Source organism: Solanum pennellii, chromosome 9, assembly GCF_001406875.1.
Source record: "Solanum pennellii chromosome 9, SPENNV200".
In the NCBI taxonomy this organism is placed as follows: domain Eukaryota; kingdom Viridiplantae; phylum Streptophyta; class Magnoliopsida; order Solanales; family Solanaceae; genus Solanum; species Solanum pennellii.
Window position 1 is genome coordinate 69,433,988 of NC_028645.1, and position 27,294 is coordinate 69,461,281.

The 27,294-nt window shown below is 34.9% G+C and overlaps 2 pseudogenes; one reads left to right on the forward strand and one right to left on the reverse strand.

Annotated features, from left to right (window-relative positions):
- The first annotated feature begins 6,814 nt into the window (after window positions 1–6,814).
- LOC107030336 lies at window positions 6,815–9,353 on the forward strand (annotated as a pseudogene).
- Window positions 9,354–9,707: 354 nt separating this feature from the next.
- Window positions 9,708–17,049, reverse strand: LOC107030337 (annotated as a pseudogene).
- Between the last annotated feature and the right edge of the window lie 10,245 nt (window positions 17,050–27,294).

Sequence of the window (27,294 nt, forward strand, 5' to 3'; positions counted from 1 at the left end):
AGGAGTTCGCAACCAAGTTGAAAAAGGAATTAGGGATCAATAATGTTTTCTTAATAAATTAAGAAAAGTTTTGTGGCAACACGTAAAAAACATTTTGTGGAAGGTTTTTCTTATTTAATTAAGGAAAGCTTTATGGCAGTATATTATCTAATTTTAGTTGACTTCTGCAAAGTCTTCATGCGACAGAGTTAAAGTTGAAGAAGAAGTTGAAGATGCGGCAAGACGAGTTCCGCACAATGAAGGAGTCCTACGCGTGAGCTTCTAAGTTTCAATAGAAAATTAAGTAGCGCATAAGTAGGATTTCTAGTTAAAATAGGTTTTGGATTCAAGTTCAAATCTATAAATAGAACGATAGTTTCGCTGGAGAAAACTATGCACCTACATAGAGAGAAGATCAAAACACGATCAAGAGGTTTGAGAAAGTTTTGATATTTATCGTGAGTGTTGCAATTTTTGAGGAAAAAGTTGTAAGATTGTAATTAAGAGTTTTGATTACACTGAGTGTGTGTATAGAATTCATCTAACAAGTTTGAGAAACTTGATAAACGGTAGAAGACTTAAACCTGGGTTTTTTTTGTCTTGGGTAGCTAGGAATTAGAGTTTATAATTTCTTAGATAGGAATTAGAGTTTATAATTCCTCTAGGAATTAGAGTTATAATTCCTTAGGTTACATAGGTTTGCAATATTGTGTTGAAACTTGGAGTTTAATAAAGTGAAGTTAAATCCTACAGAGGTGTAGGTCGTGGTTTTTACCCTTATGAGTTAGGGTTTCCGTGATAAAATATTATGTTATTATTTTATTTGCTTCAAAAAACTTAACTGTTGTAATCTGAAAAGGAACATATAAAATATACTTGTTCCTTAGGTGAATTTGGGGGTCAAAATTCAGAATTCCAACAAAGCAGGAAGGTATCTCAACATTCAATCGCTTGATTAAGCAAGTTGACTCTCTTAAAGGTGGAGTCAACTCCTCCAACAATGAGATTGTTGTTACAGTTCAGGACTCTTACTCAAGTTTCTCCAATAATGTGGAATGTTTGTACACCACCTTTTATGAAAATGTGATCAACTCCCTCAAGTACTTTTGGGGTGGCCATTAACTTTTGTGGTTGCACCTCTTTCTTTTTCTCTATCTTTCAATAGGAGCTTGTCCCTCTCTATCTTTTGGACTACTGTTTTCCTTAACTCTTAGACTACTGTGGTTTCTAACGTCTATGCTTTAATATAGTATGTTGTTTAGTTATTCTTTTTTATTATGACAAAGGGGGAGAAAACAATTATATCCCTCTCTATGAGACAGGGAGAGCTAAGACAGGGGGAGCTGCATACATCAAAAACATCTAACCTTAGGGAAGTATAATTAATCTCTCTCAGTATAATCGACTTTCCATATTATTATTAAAATTGTGATCAAACTTTTCATTATCAAAAATGGGGGGATTGTTAACTCCATATGGTTAGTTGATTTTGAAAATAGACTCATAACGTGTTGATCTCAATTTTCGTAGTTCACAAATCTAAAAAGGGAAGTCATCAGCACAGAGGATTTCAAGAAGGAAAAAAATCTTTCATTAAAATACGTAAATGCATTGGAAAGGAAAGCCTCAAATCCAAGGGACAAAAGAAGGAAAGAAATATATGATTGGATTATATGGTCAATCAGTACATAGAGGAAAGAAGCAAGAATCTCACACTCTTGGTAGCAATCACAATTAACACATCAAGAAATGGGAAGAACCACAATTCAAGCCACAAGATAAGATGGCTGCTGATCACACAAGGACAAGATCAAATCAACACAAGAAATGCAGAAGAAGCGATGAAAAACGAAGAACCATAAATCAAGCCACAAGATAAGAAGTCTGATGGTCACACAAGGACAAGATTAAATCAGCACAAGGAAAGCAGAAGAATCGATCTACTAAAGATAAACTAAATCGCCTCAATCACGGACTCTCTAAAGTAATCTTTGATTGAGATAAAATCCCTTGGGTTTTTTTCCTTACAAAGAGTAGAGGTTATCAAATATTTATATCGACCTAGATGTATAGTGCGAAGCACACAACTTTACTTGAGCTTAGCAAACAGGTTTCTTTTGTCTTTCATAAAAAATTGTAAACACTTTAAGTGATACAATTGGAGAGAAAAGAGAAAAGAAAAACATCTTAGTGTAGGTATACAAGTTGAGACAGTGTCAAGGTAGAAATCTGATTTGCATATCAGACATGTTAAAAGTTCAATCGTTGGTGTAACAAAGAATATCTCTTCAACGCTCTTAAGGAAAACCCTTGAAACCCAAGGGTACTGACTAGGCACCACATTAGTGATCCGAACCAGGTTAAAATTTTGTCTGTCAACTATTTACTGCAACTTTCTGTTACTGTTTATTTTCTTACAAACTTGCAAGTGAGTCAACTATCGACTACTAATAGCTGATTAAGTGAATTTTTAATTCACCCCCCTCCCCTCTCTTGAATATCACTTAGTATTGTATAAGTGTGTCTATGAAATTTCAGACATAGGTTGAGGGGGTATTGTGCGTTATCCCTAAGTTATATGCTTATGGTTTTTATTTTGAAGAGAGGATTTTGTATTGTTTATTTAAATGGAAAGTGCAGTAGCATATAATTTATGTTGCTCTTTTTCTTTCTTTCCTCTTCTATATTTTTCTTTGAGGTATCGAATATATATTTTTTAAAATTGTTTATATGATACAATTTTTGGACTTGATTAGTTTTTATTATTTATTGTGTGTGTGTGCGTGCGTGTGTGTGCGGGTGCATGTGCGTGTGCGTGTGCGGGTGCGTGTGCGTGTGCGTGTGTGTGTGCGTGTGCGTGTGCATGTGCGTGTGCGTGTGTGTGGGGTGCGTGTGTGTGGGGAGTGTGTCTGTGTGTGTGCGTGTGTGTGTGCGTGTGCGTGTGCGTGTGCGTGTGCGAGTGCATGTGCGTGTGCGTGTGTGTGGGGTGCGTGTGTGTGGGGAGTGTGTCTGTGTGTGTGCGTGTGTGTGTGCGTGTGCGTGTGCGTGTGCGTGTGCGAGTGCATGTGCGTGTGCGTGTGTGTGGGGTGCGTGTGTGTGGGGAGTGTGTCTGTGTGTGTGCGTGTGTGTGTGCGTGTGCGTGTGCGTGTGCGTGTGCGAGTGCATGTGCGTGTGCGTGTGTGTGGGGTGCGTGTGTGTGGGGAGTGTGTCTGTGTGTGTGCGTGTGTGTGTGCGTGTGCGTGTGCGTGTGCGTGTGCGAGTGCATGTGCGTGTGCGTGTGTGTGGGGTGCGTGTGTGTGGGGAGTGTGTCTGTGTGTGTGCGTGTGTGTGTGCGTGTGCGTGTGCGTGTGCGTGTGCGAGTGCATGTGCGTGTGCGTGTGTGTGGGGTGCGTGTGTGTGGGGAGTGTGTCTGTGTGTGTGCGTGTGTGTGTGCGTGTGCGTGTGCGTGTGCGTGTGCGAGTGCATGTGCGTGTGCGTGTGTGTGGGGTGCGTGTGTGTGGGGAGTGTGTCTGTGTGTGTGCGTGTGTGTGTGCGTGTGCGTGTGCGTGTGCGTGTGCGAGTGCATGTGCGTGTGCGTGTGTGTGGGGTGCGTGTGTGTGGGGAGTGTGTCTGTGTGTGTGCGTGTGTGTGTGCGTGTGCGTGTGCGTGTGCGTGTGCGAGTGCATGTGCGTGTGCGTGTGTGTGGGGTGCGTGTGTGTGGGGAGTGTGTCTGTGTGTGTGCGTGTGTGTGTGCGTGTGCGTGTGCGTGTGCGTGTGCGAGTGCATGTGCGTGTGCGTGTGTGTGGGGTGCGTGTGTGTGGGGAGTGTGTCTGTGTGTGTGCGTGTGTGTGTGCGTGTGCGTGTGCGTGTGCGTGTGCGAGTGCATGTGCGTGTGCGTGTGTGTGGGGTGCGTGTGTGTGGGGAGTGTGTCTGTGTGTGTGCGTGTGTGTGTGCGTGTGCGTGTGCGTGTGCGTGTGCGAGTGCATGTGCGTGTGCGTGTGTGTGGGGTGCGTGTGTGTGGGGAGTGTGTCTGTGTGTGTGCGTGTGTGTGTGCGTGTGCGTGTGCGTGTGCGTGTGCGAGTGCATGTGCGTGTGCGTGTGTGTGGGGTGCGTGTGTGTGGGGAGTGTGTCTGTGTGTGTGCGTGTGTGTGTGCGTGTGCGTGTGCGTGTGCGTGTGCGAGTGCATGTGCGTGTGCGTGTGTGTGGGGTGCGTGTGTGTGGGGAGTGTGTCTGTGTGTGTGCGTGTGTGTGTGCGTGTGCGTGTGCGTGTGCGTGTGCGAGTGCATGTGCGTGTGCGTGTGTGTGGGGTGCGTGTGTGTGGGGAGTGTGTCTGTGTGTGTGCGTGTGTGTGTGCGTGTGCGTGTGCGTGTGCGTGTGCGAGTGCATGTGCGTGTGCGTGTGTGTGGGGTGCGTGTGTGTGGGGAGTGTGTCTGTGTGTGTGCGTGTGTGTGTGCGTGTGCGTGTGCGTGTGCGTGTGCGAGTGCATGTGCGTGTGCGTGTGTGTGGGGTGCGTGTGTGTGGGGAGTGTGTCTGTGTGTGTGCGTGTGTGTGTGCGTGTGCGTGTGCGTGTGCGTGTGCGAGTGCATGTGCGTGTGCGTGTGTGTGGGGTGCGTGTGTGTGGGGAGTGTGTCTGTGTGTGTGCGTGTGTGTGTGCGTGTGCGTGTGCGTGTGCGTGTGCGAGTGCATGTGCGTGTGCGTGTGTGTGGGGTGCGTGTGTGTGGGGAGTGTGTCTGTGTGTGTGCGTGTGTGTGTGCGTGTGCGTGTGCGTGTGCGTGTGCGAGTGCATGTGCGTGTGCGTGTGTGTGGGGTGCGTGTGTGTGGGGAGTGTGTCTGTGTGTGTGCGTGTGTGTGTGCGTGTGCGTGTGCGTGTGCGTGTGCGAGTGCATGTGCGTGTGCGTGTGTGTGGGGTGCGTGTGTGTGGGGAGTGTGTCTGTGTGTGTGCGTGTGTGTGTGCGTGTGCGTGTGCGTGTGCGTGTGCGAGTGCATGTGCGTGTGCGTGTGTGTGGGGTGCGTGTGTGTGGGGAGTGTGTCTGTGTGTGTGCGTGTGTGTGTGCGTGTGCGTGTGCGTGTGCGTGTGCGTGTGTGTGTGCGTGTGCGTGTGCGTGTGTGTGTGCGTGTGTGTGTGCGTGTGAGTGTGCGTGTGCATGTGCTTGTGCGTGTGCGTGTGCGTGTGTGTGTGTGTGCGCACGTGTGTGTGCGTGTGCGTGTGCGTGTGTGTGTGCGTGTGTGTGTGTGTGTGTGTGTGTTTGTTGCTTGACATCTTTTTTTTAAATTAAAATACAGAGTGCATACTATATATATACAATCAACTATTCAAATGATGTGTGTGTTTAATACATGAATGGTGATAGTTTATGTAGAAAGAAAAAAAAATTCACTGGTAATGCCAGTGTGACTTTGACTATTACTTTATTTTTTAAAAAAATAAATGTCCTTTTTACCGTCAATCGGCTATCGATAAGATGGACCTTCACAACCTCTTGTAATGACAACCCTGAAGACCATTTCTAAAAAACTTTTGGAAAATTTATCATTTTGCCCCCCTCGATAGTTGTCCCAAGTCATGGTTTTCAGTTTATGATGTTGGTTTTAAAATTGGATTGGGAAGTTCAGACTTTTGGAAGTTTTAGAGTTTTGGAGACCTCAAGTTGTTAAAATTAGGTTTTGGCAACAATCGGAGCTATGAATCACGGAAGGAACTTTAGTCTGTCCCATCAGCTTTTGGAATGCAGAATTTGGTCTAGAAGTTTAGTTGTTTTCAAATATGGAGACCCTTTCGTGGATTTGAACACTCGAATTGGAATTTCGACGACACCATTACATTTAATTTTGATTCCTACGTGAAGTCTTGTTTGAATTTGCAGAGGTTCTGGGGGAAATTTATTGTTTTTGAGTAAAAGTTATTTTATTGCTACTTAAACAGATACTGCGTCAAGGAGACTTCGTATACGTGTCCCAACATTCATTGAGTCTGGAACGTTAAGTTTGGTTTGGTAGCATATCTAGTTTGTGTATGTGCAAATTTGGAATGAATCCTGAGGGTTCATTAGGTGATTTGTTGACTTCTTGGTAATTGCTGATATGTTGTATATGATGCCCGTTAAGTATTCGTTGCATCAAGAGGCTCTTGGTCTCGATTTCATTGGTATGTGGTCTTGTGCTTCACGATCGCATGGAGGATGTTGCAATCACAATATCATGTTGAGCATCGTGATCGTGTGGCCTTTTGTCGCGATCGCATGGTCAACTAATTAGTTGACTAGCATTAGCCATGGCAATTGAGAGATATGGGGTCGCAATCGCTAAGGGTAAAAGTGAACTAGATAGATTTTTTTTAAAAAATCGGCATTCATCCTCATTTCTCCATTTTTGTACTTTGGAAGATTGGTAGAGGCTATTTTAAAGGAACTTTTCGAGATTCTTTAATTGGGTAACGAGTTTTAACTCCCCATCTTTATTACCCACTACTTACTTCAAGATTTTATTACCCCATCAGTATAGGCTATTTGAGTCCTAATTTTGAAGTCAAATTTTGTAAAATTTCTCAAGAATTCGGATTTTTAGGAAAATGGAGATTTAAGCTTGGTTTCCTATTCATTACAAATATCTAGTCAGTACACACTGATTTCTTTCTTTTTATATTTGAAGTGAATTTTTTCCATGATTACACAGTCTGCGCATGTAGTCAGGGACGGAGCTTAATTGAAAAATTACACCATATAGATAGGGAAAATGATTTTTTTTTGCATATCTGTAAGTTGTTGAATCTGCTTGGCATAAAACTTTTTCTTTGAATCCCCAATTTTTTTCCTTTATTGAGGATGGAAGACTTACATATATTGATTCTAACTCAGATATGAAAGAGAGGACTACATCTGCAGGGACAAAAATGCAGCCTTTATTGTCTGATTCTTCCTTCAGAGCCATTACTTGTAAGGCTGGTAACCGAATCTGTAGCAGTTTAGCAGCAGAAAACCCTTTTACGGAGACCAGATTCTGTGATCTCTGTTGCAGTGAGTCTGGATTTTGCGGAGACTGTTGTTGTATACTTTGCAGCAAGCTTATCAGTTTGGACTATGATGGGTACAGTTACATATGCTGTGAAGCAACAGTAGTTTCTGGCCACATATGTGGACATGTTTCCCATCTAGAGTGTGCTCTACGAGCTTACATAGAAGGGAGAGTTGGAGGAAGCATCAATTTGGATACAGAGTATCTCTTTCGATACTCCGATTCAAGGATGGATTTGGTTCCACATGCTTCGAAGCTTTTAAACATTTGCACATCCATTGCTTCTTATGCTGACATCGAGAAATTTTGAATGTTGGCATTCATATTTTGCGTGTCTCACAAAAAAGTATTGCAAAAGAATTGTTGCATCGTATTGAATCAATCAGTGCAAAGGTATAGCGCTAATTGATTAATGGTACTTTGTTTCCTATGATGCTAACTTTTTTTTTCCAGGAGGCTTACAGTTCCTAAAATGGACAATTTGATAATCTTTTCAACTTATGAAAGGAGTCAGCATTCAAGATGCATTCAAAAAGTAAAGTTGTGTGGATAGCACTGGTAACTTCTCTGTCTTGTCATTGTCTTGTTTGTATATATGTCTTTGAGCAATATATTTCAGTATGTGCAAATGTGGTTATCCTGCTTTAAGTATTATCTATTTCATGATACAAATATATACATCTATGTTTATTTTCGTGCTTCCCATTGTCCACAAATGCCAAAAACACTTGTTGCAACTAAACTGCAATATGACAAGAAAATAAAATTGGAGGCCTTGTAAAAAGTACAAAAGATGAAATGAATAGCTTACTTAAAAAGAGTGTGGAACTTTGGTGTAATCAGCCTAAAGTGAAAGGAATTGATCACTCATGGATCTCTTGTAGGGTGGTGTTTTGGTCAATTGCATTAATAAAATCTCCTGGCATAGAGAGTTCTGCCTAGCCTGTAAGGCATAGAATTGAATGTCACATCCATGATTTGTCTCACCACATTAGTATAATTATTTTCGAATGTTAGTCAAGTTATAATTGGCCGACTGTTGATTTCTACAAGTCGGCTACCCTAGAGTTTAGACGATTAGATAAAACAACATATTGTATAACGATAACGAGATAAAAGACACAGTTGATAAAGAATTCTATGCTAGTTCGGATCACGCCTAATCAAGTCCCCTTGAGTTACAAGGGTTTCCTTAGATCTTGAATGTTTATGCTTCGACAGATGGCCTGTTCTAAACTCCTTGACCAGAAAAATTCCAATTTACTTGTCGATCACATCATCTACTCTTATATTTTTCTTTTCACTAGTAAACTATTTTGAATACAATGATAAAAGAGTGACTATGCTTTTGGTCAAGGGAGATTGCGCTATCAAAGTAGTCGAAAGATAACTTATTCATTCAGTACCCAAACTTTATATACTACAAATAAAAACAACCTACAGCTAAACTTAACCTACTACCTGAATTCCAAAACAATAGGGGAGTCTAAAACAGTATTAGTTACCGTAACTAACAATTACAGTAACTAATGCTTAATACTTCTGTGATGATGATCTGCTTTTATATCGCTTGCTGCTTCTTTACCGTTGCCTTGACAGAATGGAATTGATATCAATTTGCTGATTTTCAACTAATCTCTTATTTGGAATGTCATTGAGATTGATCTGAGAAGAAGAGAAGTTGCGCAATCTTCTTTTCTGATTTTCAGTGTTTTGCTCTTAATGTAACCCAAGGGATTTTCTCGTTGATATTCAAATTTGTCCGACTGTCCTGTTCTTTCTTCTGGTTAGCGTGTGCTCTTTTTCCTTCATTTAAATCTATCGTAGACAAGTCATTCTTCCTTGATTCATGCCTTCTTTTCACAGATTTTGGATGTCTCAATTTTTTTTTGGCGTGGATCATTTAGGATTAGTGTCAGCATTAAAATATAAGTTAATGAAGCTAACAGTACGTGTTATTTGGTCTCTGCCTTTAGCAATACGACTCAGATTTATCGGAGCCTATCTGCTAGTCTAATATATCTAGATAGATATTCTCGCTATTGTGGTTGTGATTCTTCTTGTTGGGCTTGATGTGCAATCATATTTTCTAATGATAGAATCTGTCTATATGTTGTGTCGTTCGTATTCCTGGAAGTCTGGTTTAGTACTCAATTTGCTATTATTAACGAATCTTGTGGCATTTCATACCCTACTCTATTTCTAATGTCATGTAGGATTCTTTTAATCCTTTAAATTTTGGACAATTGTTTTCATGAATTTAATTTCATGATTTTTCAGCTAACTCTGATACCTCGCAAGATCAAAATCTCAGTCAGAAGCAAAAGACACTGGATGATTTCAATATCCCTGAAAACTTTGATCACAAAGTTACCCTATGCTAATTAATTTAAGGTAACAAGTAGTAAGTGAAAAGATCAAGTTATTCCGGACACCATTGTCATAAAAATGATTCGGTATATTGCTACTGGTACATTTATACATTATGAGAATATGCTCAAACAGAAAGAGCCCAAGTTTGTTCATTATTTGGCTGTATACCTTGTTGTTTAAATAAAAATACATATGTTTGTTACAATTGGCAAGGAATTGTTGTTTTGCATATGTACTATTTCCAACAACTTTGGACATGTGGTGTTTCAAAGTTAGTCTCGACAAAGTGTAAATTTATACAATGTTTGAAGTTTTATGTGGCTAAAGTTGAGGTATATCGTATATATGATTGAAGTTTAAGTATTTTTGTTTGAGAAAGCATATACTTTGATGTACTAGTAGTTTGTTTAATTGATTCATAAAATGTGAAAATGTTAACTATTGTACAACAACAAGTTCAGCGTCTCTCCAAACACCTCTAGATCCATTATCAAACTCTCTACGACCTTGATCATCCTTGGGCACCATCACTATCAGCTCTCCATCCACAAATACCACCGCGGCCAGCTCCGGCATAGTCGAAGCAGTCAATCTGTACCTCCAATATGTATCCACATTCAATTTATGCTCATCATCACCGTCTGCATTTCCCTTTCTCACAACGATCTTCCTTACCCCTGCAGGATGAATCTCTACTTCCAGTGTTTTCACTTGTCCATCCCCAGCTCCTTCTAGTTTGATTTTTGCCATGAAACAGAAGAATCCTTCCTTCTCTTCCACCACCACATCTGCATTAGAACGGAATGGCAATTCTAGAAAGTAGTTAAATATGTGAGGAAGTCTCCGGAATTTCTTCATTGCGGAATCAGGAATGTGTTGTTGCCTTTCTGAAAAATTAGAATGAATTCTACCAATTGTTGGGGGTTGAATTGAAACGATAAGAAGATGAAGAAGACAAATGTTGAAAAGCTTCAAAATTCTAATAGCGCAATTTGGGATTTTATTAACCCCTAAAAGAAAGATTTATAATTGCTTTAGATTTTTTGTCTGCAAAACACATTACACATATACTAAATTAACATTAGTTAGTAGAGCATCTTGTATTTATGTCCTTAAATATATATAGAGTAGAGGAAGTACAATTCATTTCCCCAATACATTTGTCAAAATATTGAATTAATTATATTCAAAGAATGATACAATATAATTGCTCTTTTAATTATTGCTTGTTAAAGAATGTGACATGTGTGTACCAACTCACATACGAAGGGAGTATAAAAGTTTTTGAATACTTAAAATAACCTTATTACAGCCTTCACATTTCATAAGGTTTTAGGATTTTGATTTTTCCTTTTTCCTTTCCTTTTGAATTTTAAATTTAAGCAAAGAAATATGTATATATTACATTATAAAATAAATTTAGATAAGTTTTATTATTTAGTCATATAGTATATGGAGAATCGTTTCTATTATATGAAGTTCATAAGTACATAAATCACCCACAGAAGAAAGTTACTATAGTTAGAGGAGGCTCACCACCGACTCTATGGAGCATTGTGGATTATTACTTGACATCTTTTATTGACTTAAAATGCATAGTGCATATTATATACAATCAACTATTTAAATGATGTGTGTTTAACACATATATGTTGATAGTTTATGTAAAAAGAAAAAAAAACTCATAATGCTAGTGTGACTTTGACATTACTTATTCTTTTTTGAAAATAGATGTCCACTTTTACCGTCAATCAATTATTAATAAATTGAACCTTCACCAACAAGATGAAATGAAAGTCCAGGTAATCAACCAATAGAACTATTATGATTATTCTCCCTAGTCCAAAATTAAATGAATTGTCAAAAAAAAATTATAGTTCAAAATAATTGAAATTTTCAAAATTCAAGATAATTGTTAGTAGGATTTTTGTTTCCATATCTATCCATTCTTTTAATGATGTTATTAACTACTTTACATTTAATATGAGAATAATTTAGGAACATTAATTAAAAAAAATAAGTTTTTAATGTTATCCTTAAATATTTTTGTTTAAGAGGAGAGTTATATCCTAACAATTCACTTAATATATAGATTAGAGGAAGTACAATTCATTTCCCCAATACATTTGTCAAAATATTGAATTAATAATGGTAAAATATAATTGCTCCTTTATTATTGCTTATTAAAGAATGTGAAAGATGTGTACCAACTCACATATGAAAGGAGTACAAAAGTTTTTGAATACTAAAAAGAACCTTATTACAACCTTTGCATTTCACAAGTTTTAGGGTTTTGACTTTTCCTTTTTCCTTTGCTTTTGAATTTTAAAGTTAAAAATTTGAATTATATACTCATAAAAATGGACTTTTATACCCCTAAGACTAACTTATTTTAAACAATTACAAATAAAATGCAAATTAAAAAAAGTCTGTTTGCATATCTTATGTTTTTTACGTGATACAACCTATAAATATAAGAATATATACCGTACTCTAATAAATATTATTCGATAGAGACATAAGTCTTTAAGTTAAACATTTTAAAAACTAAATGATACTATATGGTATAATAAATAAATAATATTGTAACTAAGTCTTTTCATCTACTCTTATTGGAACTCTTAAAGACAAACTTATAAAAATAAAAACTGAAGTACTTTTTCGAGTAATACATTATAATAAATGGCTTAGTCTTTTTACTCACTCTTATTAAAATGCCACTTAATGTATTAGATGATTTAGAAAATTGTTCTGCATTTTGTGCTTCCAACTTAATTGAATTATAATATATTTATATTAATTCATATCAAATACTGCCAATTTGCAAAGAATGTAGCATTTTTAGGATTACAATTTAGAAAGAAGGAGAACAATTGATAAAAACTTTCCTTTGGTTGGTATAGCACGATTTTAAAAAAAAAAACATTTTTGATGTGCATAATTGATTTTGTCATTCCTTTTGACACCACATCCGTTCGTTTGGTGACTTTTTCGTATTTCTCATCTTTTTACAATATTTTGATGTAGTGTTGTTGCTTCATTTGTAATTCTACGTTTTTAAAACATAACTACTTACTTCTGTGATTTGAGGGTAGTACTCAAAATTTAGCTCAAAAGGCTATATTAAGAATCTCAGTTTCCTTTCTTACTTTATTTAGAAAGCGATTACTCTTATCTGAAAACTACCCCGAAAGCTCTTTGGAAATCTCTGTTTCCCTTCTTAACTTAAATGTGAAAACATTTATAAACTTTCAGAGAATACTTAGTTCCTTTTGATAACACATCGGCTCCAATATGTATCCACATTCAATTCATGCATAATTGGTTTTATCATTCTTTTTTACTACATATAAGTTCGTTAGGTGACTTTTCGTATTTCTCATCTTTTTATAATATTTGAATGTAGTGTTGTTGCTGATGTAACATCTAAGGTTAATCTAAGAAAAACAAGAATAATCAAATTTGGAAATAAGTAAAGGAATCTGGAAAATTTCCACATCATAAAAGTGAGTTTTGACCATTTTCAAACGGCCATAACTTCCAGCCAGGATGAGTTTGGATGAGTTCTTTATAGGCATAATACATATATTGGACCCTAAACTTGGCTTCAAATTTTAACTTTGATCTCAAACTTTCATAGTGCACAAATAGGCACTTTAACTATCCTATCTTTCAATAAATAAACACGCGATTTTTGAAGCAAAAGTGCATGAAATGCAAACGCTCCCACGTGTATTAGTGAGCCAATCAGTGTTTGCCAACTAATTAAACATTTTATACGTCTTTTTTTTAAAAATGTATATAACACGTCATTTTGAAACAAAAATAAAATAAAATTAATTTTAATTAATATAAAAGAGATTCATTAAGGATAGAATTATCATTTCAGCATTTTTTTTACCGTTGTGGGCCTCGAAAACTACCCCTCACTCGCACAGAATGCATGAATATCACTCAGTTTGCCAGGTAGGAATCACGTGTTTATTTACTTAAAGATAGGAAAGTTAAAGTGCTTATTTGTGCACTATGAAAGTTTGAGGTCAAAGTTAAAATTTGAAGTCAAGTTTAAGGTCCAATATATGTATTATGCCTTCCTTATATGACTGGAAAACTCGTCGGTAGATCTTTCAAACGACATCAAGTTTGAAAAATTCCGAGGTTGTATGAGGGAGATATGACTTCCGGAAGTTGGGCTGTTGAGCATAGAATATTCCAAATCCATTTTGTTAAGGGTGTTTTAGTCTTTTCCTAAATTAATTTTTATTTTCGTTTTAAGGGTAATAAGTTGGGTTCTAAGCTGATCCCAATCAATTTTCACATTTAGAAAATAAGTTAGGGCTTTGAGATAAAGGAGAAAAAAGGAGAAGGGAGAAGAAGACACGAGAATGCCAACAATTCGTTCGTGGATTTCATCGGCGGTGATCCTTAACAAGGTATGTGAGATCACTTCGTGTTGGATTCTTTCACCCACACCCAAATTGTTTCAATTCAGTAAAGTTTGAATTAGAGAATGATGATCATGGAATTCTTGATGAAACATTGTGAAATCTTGTTGGTTGATTTGTAGTTGATCTCTAGTAGTTGGGTTCTTGTTTCCAGACTGTTTTCAGGTCTAAACTATTGGGTAATGAGTTAATTAGGGATCCTAAGTGTTTGGGGGTGGAATCCATGGGAGCTTGGGAAGATTTAGTGATGAAAATGAAGAATAAAGTTGGAAAACCCATCTGATAGACACTAGGGCGCCGCGCCTCAAGACAGAGTCTGTCCATCAGGCTCTGGTGCGCCGCGACGGAGGACAGCCTCTTTCCGACAGGCCCTGGCGCTCCACACCTCTCAAAGAAATCCAATACCCCCTGGAGACCCCGTTCTTTCCCTATCTTTTCGTACTAGTTCATAAGTGATGAACCCTTTACTGCTAGTTGATTTCAACACTTTAGAGTACATCTAAACATCATGAAATCATCTATAAACATGAGATCAAGATCCTTGAATTCATACATCAAATCAACGAAAGTTAAGATCAAAGTCAAGGAAGTTTTGAGTCAAGTCTAGAAGTTATGAAATAAGTCAAAGTAAAGTTATAAAGTTTTCTAAAGACCTTTACAAACGTTTTCACTTTATTTTAAAAGACTTAAAGTTCAACTCAAGAAAGAGTAGAGACTTGATTTCATTTCTCAAAAGATTATAAGGGAGCTAAGTATTCCCCAAGAGTTAAGTTTCAAGTAAGAAAAGAGTATCAAGTTGAGTTCCATTTTCAAGAGTTATAAGGGAACTAAGTAGTCACTAAGAGTTCAAACAAAAAAAATTTCAAAATTTTGAGAAGGAAGGGAAGCTATACTTCCACAAAGCCTATGACTATTTTTAATAGAAGAAAGCGGAAAATATGATTTCCAAGAGAGCTTTTTTTAAAAAAAAAGTTTAGAGCACTAATCTAAAATCACAGAACCAGTACGTTTTAAAAACATAAGAGTCAGTATATATATATATATATATGTGCATCCTATACTCTGGCAAGATTAGGATGGCCGGACAACGTGGACTAAGTAAAGTTGTATCAAGACTATAGCTCTTAAGTGGTGATTCTCGGTTAGAGAAGCTAACATAGATGTATTATATTTTCATATACATCAGTTATTTGTATTTTTACATATATCTCATATATTATTTATATACTTGTATACANCATGTAAACAATGTAGCCATCATGGGTAGAAAAGAGTCATACACTTTAGATGATCCCTTTTCATAGTTTACTAGTGGATCCATTATGGAGTTCATGTCCTATACTCTAACAAAGTTAGGATAGCCGGACAGCGTACGTCGAGTAACACTGTATCATCAATGTAGCTCTTAAGTGATGATTTTCGGTTATAGAATCTCCCGTAGAGTAGTGTATTTTCATATACATCAGTTATTGTATTTTCATACACGATAGTATTGTATTCTGATACACAACAATATTGTATTTTATATACATCTCAGATATTATTGTATACTTATATATATATATATATATATATATATATATATATATATACACTCAGAAATTTAAGCATGCTTTCAGTCAGAATTTCTTTATATTGCATTAATTTTAACTGTGTATATTGAATAAGAGTTAGTAGATCATGAGTTGAGTAGAGCCAAGGTAAGTATTCATTCTTACTATCTTTCAAGCCTTGGATTTGTTAGTTCTCCAACTTGCATACTCGTATATTAAATGTGATGATGTCCGTTGGCCTGCATCACTTTATGATGCAGACGCCGGTAACCACGATCAACATGCGGGCATTTCGTTGATCCATATTGACATCCAAAGTCAGTGGTGAGCCTCTTTGCTTTCAGCAGGACATCCATTTTAGTTACTTTTAGTAGTTTAGTTTTAGGATGTTGTGGGGTCTATCCCGACATCCCTCTTCAGTCAGTTTAGAGGCTTTGTGGACAGTAGAAATTCTGTTTAGAGTTTGTTTTAAGTTATTGAGACATAAGTGCCATTTTGGCAAGATTTATGATATGAAGTATTTCTTAAAATATGTTTCATTCTTGCTTCAATTGAGTTTATTATTCCGCTGAGTTAAGTAAGTCAGGACAAGGGTTCGCTTGGGGTCCAACAATGGTCTTCGAGTGCCGGTCCCGCCCAGGGTATAGGCTCGGGGCGTGAAAAACTTAGTATCAGAGCATGGAGTTCAAGAGTCCTAGGGAGTTTATGATTCTATGTCATTAGAGTCTTAGTCATTGGTGTGAAGCGCGTCACATCTATGATTAGGAGTCTACAACATTTAGGAATGTTTCACTTCTTTCATCTTCTTTCGTGCGAAGAATTTATCTCTAAAGTCTCTCTCTCTAATTCGTGCTTACATGTATTTTTCAGATCATCATGCCTCGAAGAATAGCAATTAGAGGTCGACCACAAATAAATGTTGAGGAACAAAAGGTTTTAAATATACCTGAGGTACAACCCCAAGGAGAGGTTACCAATACTGAGTTTCGCGAGGCTATCCGAACGTTGAGCAAAGCAGTGACTAACCAAGTAGAACAACATAGAGGATCTCTATAGGAAGGGCCTCACACCTCGAGAATTAGTGAGTTCCTTATGATGAATCCCCTTAGTTTCATTGGATCGAACACTAATGAAGATCCGGAGAACTTCACAGAAGAGTTTAAGAAGGTATTTGAGGTAATGCATGTGGTCGATGTGGAGAGGGTTGAATTAGCTGCATATCAATTGAAGGGTGTGTCTAGAACTTGGTTTGATCAATGGAAGGATGGTAGAGCTGAGGATGCACCACATCCAAGTTGAATTTGCTTTGAAGAAGCCTTTTTAGGGAGGTTCTTTCCTGAAGAACTGAAGGAAGCCAAGGTGAGGGACTTCCTTACTCTAAAACAGGACTCCATGAGTGTTCATAAATATGGGTTGAAGTTCACCCAATTGTCTCGATATGCTCCAGAGGTGGTGAATCCCATGCGGAGAAGAATGAGTCTGTTTGTTGATGGGTTGGGTCGTGATTCAAGTAAGGAAGTAGGGCTACCATGTTGATAAGTGACATGGATATATCCATACTGATGGTATATGTGCAACAAGTCGAAGAAAAGAAGGTGAAGGACATAGAAGAGTACCGGAACAAGAAGACAAAGACTGGAATAAGTCTGGCCAACCGGAAGGTGGTTCAAGTCAACCACAATTTCAGAAATCAAAGAGACATTCACCATCACCTATTAGTGCATCAGCGCCCAGAAACAGAGGTGACTATAGTGGACATAACTCACAGAACTTCAAGGCTAGACCACTCAGTCTCAAGGTAGTGTGGCGCCACGAAGTACTAAGCCTCCTGCATGTGCCAAGTGTGGTAGGAATCACTCTAGCATCTGTCGCAAAGGCTCCGCGGGTTGTTTCAAATGCGGTCAGACCAAGAATTTCATGATAGAACGACCCAAGAGTAATCAGAGCGGTGGTAATGGGGGCAACAGATCTCAGTCTTCATCAGTTGCTTCACCAAACAGAGCACCTAGTGGAGCTACTTCTGGTACAGGCGATGGAACAAACCATTTGTATGCTCTTACTAATCTCCATGAATAAGAGAATTCTCCAAATGTTGTCACTGATATGATTCGAGTCTTTGACTTTACTTTTTGTGCATTATTAGACCCAGGAGCTAGTTTATATTTTGTAACTCCGTATGTTGCTATGAACTTTCAGGTTTCTCCTGAACAACTTAGAGAACCATTCAGTGTGTCCACACCTGTTGGTGAATCCATTCTACCAAAAAGAGTCTATCGTGATTGTCCTGTTGTCTTCAGTCACAAGACTATCATGGCTGATTTAATAGAGTTAGACATGGTAGATTTTGATGTCATTATAGGTATGGACTGGTACCATGCCTTTTATGCATCAATAGATTGCAGATCTCGAGTTGTCAAGTTCTAAATTCCAAATGAGCCAGTCATAGAGTGAGCTAGTAGTTCAGCAGTGCCTAAGAGTTGTTTCATTTCGTACCTTAAGGTGAGAGAGTTAGTCTCTAAGGGATGTATATATCACTTAGTTAGAGTTAATGAGTCAAGTGTCCAGGTACCATCCCTCCAGTCAGTGAGTTTCCAGAAGTCTTTCTTGATGACCTACACAGAGTCCCTCCTGAAACAGAGACAGACTTCGACATAGACATCATCCCAGATTATCGTCTTAAGACTATTCCACCATACAAAATGGCACCAGCAGAGTTAAAAGGGATGAAGGAACAGTTGAAACATCTGTTAGATAAGGGTTTCATCCGACCAAGTGTCTCACCATGGGGCGCTCCGATCTTATTTGTTAGGAAGAAGGATAAGTCTCTTAGGATGTGTATACATTATCGTTTGTTGAATAAGGTGACCATAAAAAATAAATATCCTCTTCCAAGGATAGATGATCTCTTCGACCAAATTCAGGGTGCTTCTTGCTTTTCCAAGATTGACCTCAGATCAGACTATCTTAGTTGAAGGTTAGGGAATATAATATTCCCAAGACGGCTTTTAGAACAAGGTGGGCATTATGAATTTCTGGTTATGTCCTTTGGTTTAACGAATGCACCAGCAACGTTTATGGATCTTATGAACAGAGTCTTCAAATCTTATTTAGATCTGTTTGTCATCGTCTTCATTGATGATATACTGATCTATTCAAGGAATGAAGAAGATCATTCTAGTAACCTAAGGATAGTTCTTGAGATGTTGACAAATAAGGAGTTATATTCCAAGTTCTCCAAGTGCGAATTTTGTTTTAAATCTGTGGCATTCTTAGGCCACATTGTATATAATATGATATAATATATAATAAGGCATTGTATAAGTGAAGTACTCCCTTCGTCTCATATAAGTTGATCACTATTAATTTTTTATAGTGCTTAAAAAACATTAATAAGAAAATTATTTTTCTAGTTCACGGCTTAAAATACTTCTTGTTAATTATCCAAATAAACATAAATACTTTCAAAAATAAAATTACTTGCAAGAGTAGTAAAAAAATTATTAGAGTTTTATTGATTTAGTAAGGTGATCAACTAATATAAATTAATTATATTTAGTATAATGATAAATTAATATGCAACAATTATACTCAGTATAATAATAAACTAATATTCATCAATTTACTTTCAATTGTCATGTATTCTTTTTTTAGATTAAAATATAAGAATTTTGACTAACAATTTACGATATATTTTTTCATCATGTTAATATGCAAATAATGAATATTTATAGTACTTTTCATATAGTATTGAAATATAAAAATACTTTTTTAAAAAAAATATCAAATAAGTATTAATCTTATTTTATTTTGAAAATTGAAAAATTAACTTTCGAAAAAACTAATTATAACCGTTAAAAGTTGACAAAGAAGGTATAGAATTGAAGTAATATAAAAGTATACAACTTTTTTGATACAAGTAAGACTTCTATGCACACATTTCAATAAGAAATTGGATCTATCTAGATTGTGGAAGGAGACTAAACATGCACAGATGGGATTTGATTTTTGAGATTAGGAAAGTTAATTCTTTATATTCTTCTGTTACCCTTAATTAATTGGGTTCTTTCTAATTGTTAATTTTTTCAGATGTTCTCTTGTAAAGTTTCTTGGAAGAACGAATATTCTAGTTTGAAACTCTATCACTATAAATTTGGTAAAAAATATTCTCATTTCAACATTCGAACATTCAAATTAGAACAAAGCCTAAGAAAGACTTTCGTCAAGCAGGTATCACACGGGAAATAATATTTGATCTAGAGTCTTTCCGTCAACAATTGTATGTTTTGTGAAATGATCAGTTCATTTTTTTCTTCATTTCTTGAATTGATCTTGCTTAATAAGAACTTTGATTGAAGAGTATTAGTACGCATCAACTTCTTGTTACTCTATTTGGGATTGTCAACTAAGGTATTATATTTTAAATTTAGTTTAATTTGTATATGCATGTTATAACATAGTTATAATAAGCTTATGTTGATGCAAATTTTGTTATTTTGCTTGGCGATCGAGAGTTTATTATGTGGTCGTATAAGTTTTTACGTTCTTTGCAATGTTAGGTTAGATCTCTATCTTTGTTTTTATTTGATGCTTAACCATGTTGTTAGAGTAGATTGTGATTAAATATTGCTTCTTGCGAAATCAGGGAACTGATTATTTATTTTTAAAATTTGAAAATAAAGAATACAAAGTAACTCTCTATATTCTCATGATGTTTAGACTACTATTGTAATTATTTCAAACTTATTGAATATAAAATGATTTAAATTATATTAAATTTAAAATATATATTAACTTAAATAAATATTAGGAATTAATTATTTAAGTCTAATAAAATTAAATTTATTTTAAATTTAATTTCATTAGTCTGATTTATTGATTTTTACAACAAATGATGAACCTATTTTGCTATGTTAATGTATCATTCCATCCTAAAGATCCAGTCATGTGTCCCGTGAAATGATAGGCAACACAAAGTCAAAAGAATAAGTAAATATGATCATAATACATGTCAAAATAACATGACATGCATAGTCAAATAAAGGCCAAAAAATGTGTCATATATGTACACATGATGACATGTTCTGACCAATCAAATATCGTCATGTACTTTAAATAAGTTAGGTAAATTATGATTTCATAGCCTACTTTTACAACCTTTGGCTATAGTTAATTAAGGTTATTGATGTTTATACAAGAAAAACAAGAAAGTTTCATCTAAAAAGTATGATTCTTTATCCATGTTGGCGGACATGGTTTATGGGGATTTTAAATTGTGTGAACTCGTCTCAATATCGCTGCTCAATATAACTCCAATAAATATATATATTCATGCTCAAATGTATAAACCTTACTCTTTCTTTGTTTTGAGGTAATTACTCAAAATAATCCCTTAGAAGAGGTAACCTCTCTGAAATATCTCTGTACTCATAAACTCGTTTTAGTAAAAAAAGTTTTTCTTTTCTCAATGTAACAAAATGATACATTTGGGACTACTTAGTTCCCTTAAATTTTACTCAAAAAAATCTCTTTAAAACTCTTTCTTTAACTTCTCTATACTTTCTCAAAATTTTAGTTTTAAACACAATGTTGGCTTTAAAAGTTTCACAAAATGTATAACGCAAAATAGGGTTCATGCTGAAATATAGACATGAAAAACTCAATTCAAGGATCTCAATAACAATATAAAAAAACTCAATACTCAAAACTCAATAACTCAAAACTCAATAACTCAAAACTCGATGATACTACTCATCTAAAAAATAATCCATTCATAGGGTTCATGTTGAAATATAGGCATGAACGAATCAACTCAAGAATCTCAATGGATAACATATATTAATTCAATATAATTAGGAATAAAATTTCAAAAATAATCAAGAGCCGAAGATCTAACTCAAAATTAACTCAACTCAAGAATACTCAAATCTAAGGATAGAATCCTAGAATACTCTTTTACTGATTTGAAAGTAGATGTAGGGTGTGACGATGGACTAGTGCAACATTATTATAGTCTAACATACCTTGAAGAACAAAGTTTTTGATAAATCTTGAAGAGGAACTTGATTACAAGCCTTGAATTAGTTTCTTGAAACTTTATGACCAAGTGTTAGATTCTCATTAATGATTCATAATTGTATTGAGTAATTTGAGTTGGAAAGAATGAAATTCTTGGAGAAGAATTTACCTTGAAGAAGAATCTTGAATGAAAGTCTTCTACTTTGATTTTTCCTTAGGTTTCTTTCTTACGGTTTGAGAGAGAAGAAAATGTTGAATTAAGAGATGAAAATCTCATCGATTTGGGCCTTCAATTAGTCGAGAAAGTCTTTTAGTATTTTATTAGAGGTAAAAAGACGAAAAAAATCCTTTTTAATATTTTTCCGTTGGCTAATTCGTCACTGTATTATATAATATTACTAAAGTTTTAATAATGTTTTACTTGAAACGTGAATTATTACAAAATTTGTGTTGTTGGAGAAAAGATTCAAATATCTTTAATTTGATAGGTTATGGTCTACGTAACTCTTTAAATTCTAAGGATGTGATCGTTTGAAGTTGACCCATGTAGAATCTTACATCAAAACTTTTTCGGTATGAAAACTTTCAACTCAAATTTGTGCTAGGGGATTCGAGTCACCTTAATTCATATACAAATGCATTTCAACGCTAAATAATTGACCTTTACACTTATGGATAATTTAAGAATCACTCCATACGATCTTATTCATCAATAAAGAATGATTTGAGTCTTACCTTAGAATTTTTTGGAGTGTTACAACACTCATAATTGAGTGATTTTTAAGTTAAAATTCAAAATTTAGTGACTTAGAAATTTCATTTGTTGTGATGGTATTAATTAGTGGAGTACTTATATTTGTGGTTAGTGGAATCTAGCTAATATATAGTACCTCCTTATTACTTTCATTGTATTTATTATTCATGCATGACATTACTTTCCATTTTAGATGTTTAATAAAGAAAAACAACGCAACTCTCTATATTCTCATGATGTCTAGAGAACTATTGTAACTATTTAAACCCTATTAAATATAAATTTATAAAATAATTGAAATTATATTAAATTTAAGATATATATGCATTTAAAATAATATCATGAATTAATTATTTAATTTTAATTAATATAAATCTAATCAAAGTCCAATTTCATTGGTATGATTTATTTATTTTGGAAATAAATGATGGACCTATTTTTCTATGGCAATGTATCATTTCATTCTAAAGATCCAGTTTTATGTAAGGTGTCCCGTGAAATGAAAGGACACGCAAAGTCAAACGAACAAATCAATAGGATCATGCTACATGTCCAGATAACATGGAATGCCTAGTCCATAAAAGGCCAAAAAAATGTGTCGCATATGAACATGCGACGTGTACTAACCAATCAAATATAGTCATGTCATTTGAATAAGTAGGGTAAATTATGATTTCAAAGACTAACTTTATAACCTGTGGATATAGTTAATTAAGGTTATTTATGTTTATGCAAGAAAATTTCTGTGCATCTACTACTTTGATAAATATCTTATGCGTATGTGCGACCACATCTTTATTGATATTTAGAAATAAAAAAACTAAAATGTTGGATAGGTCAAAATTACTTGTCATAATACTAACACAATTTGGGAAATATATAGTTAATGTACTATATATTATTATTATTCAAAAAATATCAATAATCTATTTGCTTCAAATTATGTGAACTCCAGGCAACAACTCCTTTATATACATATATTTCTCTGCAACTGATAATTATTCATTTCACAAAAGTAAACAAGGAAGAAATTCAAGTATTTAACATATCATCATGTCCCTTTTTTTTTTCTTGAGAAAACATGTAAAGTACTCTTTACTTTATCATAAACTTGCATTATTTATAATCACCAACAAATCCCTTTCAATTTGAAGATCTTTTTCGAAATTAAAAGTTTTCTTGATGTATGCATTAGCGATCCTGTAAACTTTTGATGGAAAGTACAAATCTCTTTCTTGCAAGTGCTTTTCCTTGCAACTTTAACTATTTCTTTCTTCTCTTGTTTAGCAAACACTTCACCAAGAATTTGATTTTTTAATTTGAAGATCAAATAAGCATATCACTTTTTTTTACTTCATCACTCCTCTTCAAACTGGCCCATACAAAGACATTTAAAATATAAATTCTTGGTACGCATCAGTTTAAAGAAGAGTCTTGAAGTAAAAGAAATAATATGCTTATATGATATTCAAATTAAAAAAAGAAAAATCTTGGTGAAGCATTTAATGAAAAAAATAATAAGAAAATGTTTAAGTTGCAAGAGAAGCAGTTTTAGTAAGAGAAAGTCCAATCGCAACAGAAATAAAATAGAGAAGCGGCTCAAATCCCTATTGCAAACATAAAAAAAAAACTATTCATTTCAACAATGGTCTTCAAGTTGAAAAGGGGTGGGGGTGGGGGTACATGATATGTTAGATACTTGAATTTCGTTATTTACTTTTGTAAAATAAGAAAAATATCATGTGCAGAGAAATGTATGGATATATAGGAGTTGTGGCCTAGGCATAATTTGAAGCAAACAGATTATTGAAATGATATTTTTAGAATAATATACAATTACTGTATTTTCCCCATCTAATTGCTTGTTAGTAATAATAACAAGTGATTTTGACCTACCCAACATGTTTAGCTTTTTATTTCTAAATAACAATAACAATTTGGTTGCATATGTAAAGCAACAAATAGAATTTAGTGTTTGTATATCAAGTTAAATAATGATACTTACTGAGTCCTCCGAGGCATCACACAACTCATTAATCTTAACCAATTCGTTATCATTCACCAAAGATATAAAAAAAATTCTTGGTGAAGACACTTGTTCCAAAAAAACACCTTATACATTTTCGATGTAAAGGAACAACCTCAAATACAAACATCACATAAAATTGTCTCAAAAAGAGAGCAAAATATTGGATGCATCCAAAAAATAATGAAAAAATAAATATGGACTAAAATAAATTATATTTACCATAAAGGCTCATGAAAATCCATAAAGATTGGTGGTCTTCATATAGGGCTTCACCACTTGCAATAGATGGGTAATTGTAATATCATAGTTAATACGGCCCTTGGATAAACATAAAATGTTTATCTATCGGCCGAGAGCAAAGTTCATTTCTTAAAAATATTTATTTTGTAATCTTTTCCACTAAGAATTCTTTGAAAAAATTAAAGTAAGCACAACATTTTTTTACACCTTTACTAATATCTTTGGTTTTGCGATGCTCAATCAACTCATTTCTCTTGCAACTCTTTTCCATCTCATTAAGAATTTTTGTAATCTCCTTTTTGTCTTAGTTAAAAATTTTACATTATCATACATTTGTGATAATTTATGTTAGTGATGACAACAAACTTTTTCATGTCAAAATAAATCGCAACGCCACTACAACTTATCTAAACTTCCTATTTTTGATTGCTACAAATTCTATGTCAAAGAAGTTGATAAACTATGCTCATATAAAAATTATTACTCACATATTTAAGTTATAAGTAGCTTCCGAAAATAGAAGATCGAATGAATTTTTTGCAATTTATGTTCTTCTAAAACCTTTCTAAATTCAAAAAAACTTGCATAATTCTGACTTTACAATATAAACCATCATAAATCTGAATACATATCAATCATTTACTCAAAACTTTAATTTGCATACCTAATGAACTTCTCAAATAAAATATCAATTGAAGGACTAACTGGAGAAGACTCAACAATTGAAAATGTCTCCTTCACTAGGTGTATCATGTCGTTCTCCTCTATCATATCCTTCTGCAACATATAGACGATTGAAGGACTTTATTTATGGATAATAATTAAGAAGTTTATTTGCTTGGCTAGTGTTGAGGAACAAGGACATGTTAGAGCTTTAAAACTAGCACATTTAGTAATTGTTGAAGCAATAGAGTAAGCTATTAATAAATCCACACTTGTTATAAATGGCAAGATGTGAACTATAGGTCAAACGTCATATGCCACCTTCACCATCCTATCTATTGGAGGTTGATCTAATAAAATTAATATTCAGACAACACACCACATCAAATGCAACTAAAACAAATTGATAAAACAAAACATAACTTATACAATTTAAACAATGTCGCAAACAATCAACAACCTATTACTGATGTCAATTTGATTGAAAAAATTGTACTGAATAATAGACTAAATCAAGATTAATGCTTTGAAGATTTTGTAAAAACATTTTAAATTATGGATTGATTTTAATCAATCTCTACAAATTTTTAAGCAACTAAAAGTGGATGAAACCCTAACTTTGAGAAAGGGAAAAAAATTACCTTTTGGAAATTAAAAATTGAGCTTAACGACGAATTGATGGAAATGACAACGATGGAGATGGAGTTGAAGCAGAAAGACAAGGAGATGAATCTAACTTTGAATATGAGGAATCTTATAGATCTCACCGTCATTCATCACGATTTTGCACTTGCTTCCATCTACCTATCCATCAGTGTCTTCGCTGTTTTCGCCGCCGTGGACTTTGGGAAGTTTCTAGTTGAAACTTCATTAGTAAGAAAGGAAATCCCACCAGATCTATAATAGTAAGAGATGCATCAAGAAATAGAAAGATGAAGATTCACTATTAACTCATTATTTGGAATCCTGTCATGAAGCCATTGAAACCCCCAAAAGACCTCTTATAAGAAAAAATGGAATCAAGGAAGGACAAGAGGATACTTGTTGAGAATGACGGTGTGGGGTTGAAAATTGGGGAAAAGATATGTTGCTAAATAAGAGGGTGTTTGCATTGGCTTTAAAGTTGGTCAACCCTACTATTTAAGTCAGTTTTTGACTTCTAGGAGTGTTTTGCAAAATATATAATAAAAAACACTTAAAATAAGTCAAATATAGACTTAAGATAAGTTAGGAAGTGTTTTACAAGGTAAAAATAACTTAAAATAAGTCAAAAATCAAAAGTAGATCTCCCCCTACTTTTTATATTTTTGACTTAAAAGTCTGTTTAGTTTGACTTTTTATTTTTGACTTAAAAACTACTTTTTTAAGTCAATCCAGATGGGATCTAAGTGTTTTAATACTCTTAATTTGAAATTAAGTGAATTGATTGAGGGTTTTGGGTTATATTAATTTTGGTGGACCTTGTTATAATTTGAGTGGATTTTTCCAGATTTTGGATAGAAGTTTATCAAATAATGGATCGACGATTAAGATTGAGACACATGCATGTACCATCGTTAATATTAAACGTATATATGCACCAAAATTTGGACGATAAGGGCACTAACATCCTTAAAGTATAAGGAAGGGTATACAAATGCCATTTACGATAGTTCAAGGTATATTTTTGCTTAATCCCTTTCTAAAGTAACTTTTTAGAGAAGTGCTTTTGAAAAAAAACAATTTGTGTTTGGTTAATTTATTTGAAAAGTGTTGATTAGTGCTTCAAAATAGTCAATATGTTTCCTAGTTTTTAGCTAGTAAAAAGTAATGTTGTTCAGTTATTTAGGATTAAGTTATTTGATGTTTTCAAGTTTATAGGGTGGTTTTAGTGGGCATTTTTATCCCCTATCTTTTAATTGCTTATTTTTAGCTAACTTTAGTTAGTTGTAGGCCTATTTAACAGGCCACAGCTGTACCTTTTTTGCTGCAATCAAAAGACTTCAGAAATTCTCTTTTCTCTGCCTCTGCATCCTTTTTTAGTCACCAACATATTGTGGTATTAGAGAAACGCAAGAGATAACAACCCTTTCTCTCTTAATGCAGGCGTGATCAAACAAACTGGGCGATAGAGTGAGAGCTGTCCATGGCGAGCAACAGTTCAAATTTTTCTTCTCAGCCCCTGATTCCAATATTCAAAGGGGAAAAATATCATCTATGGAGTCTCAAAATGAAGACAATGTTCAAGTCCCAGGAGCTATGGGATTTGGTGGA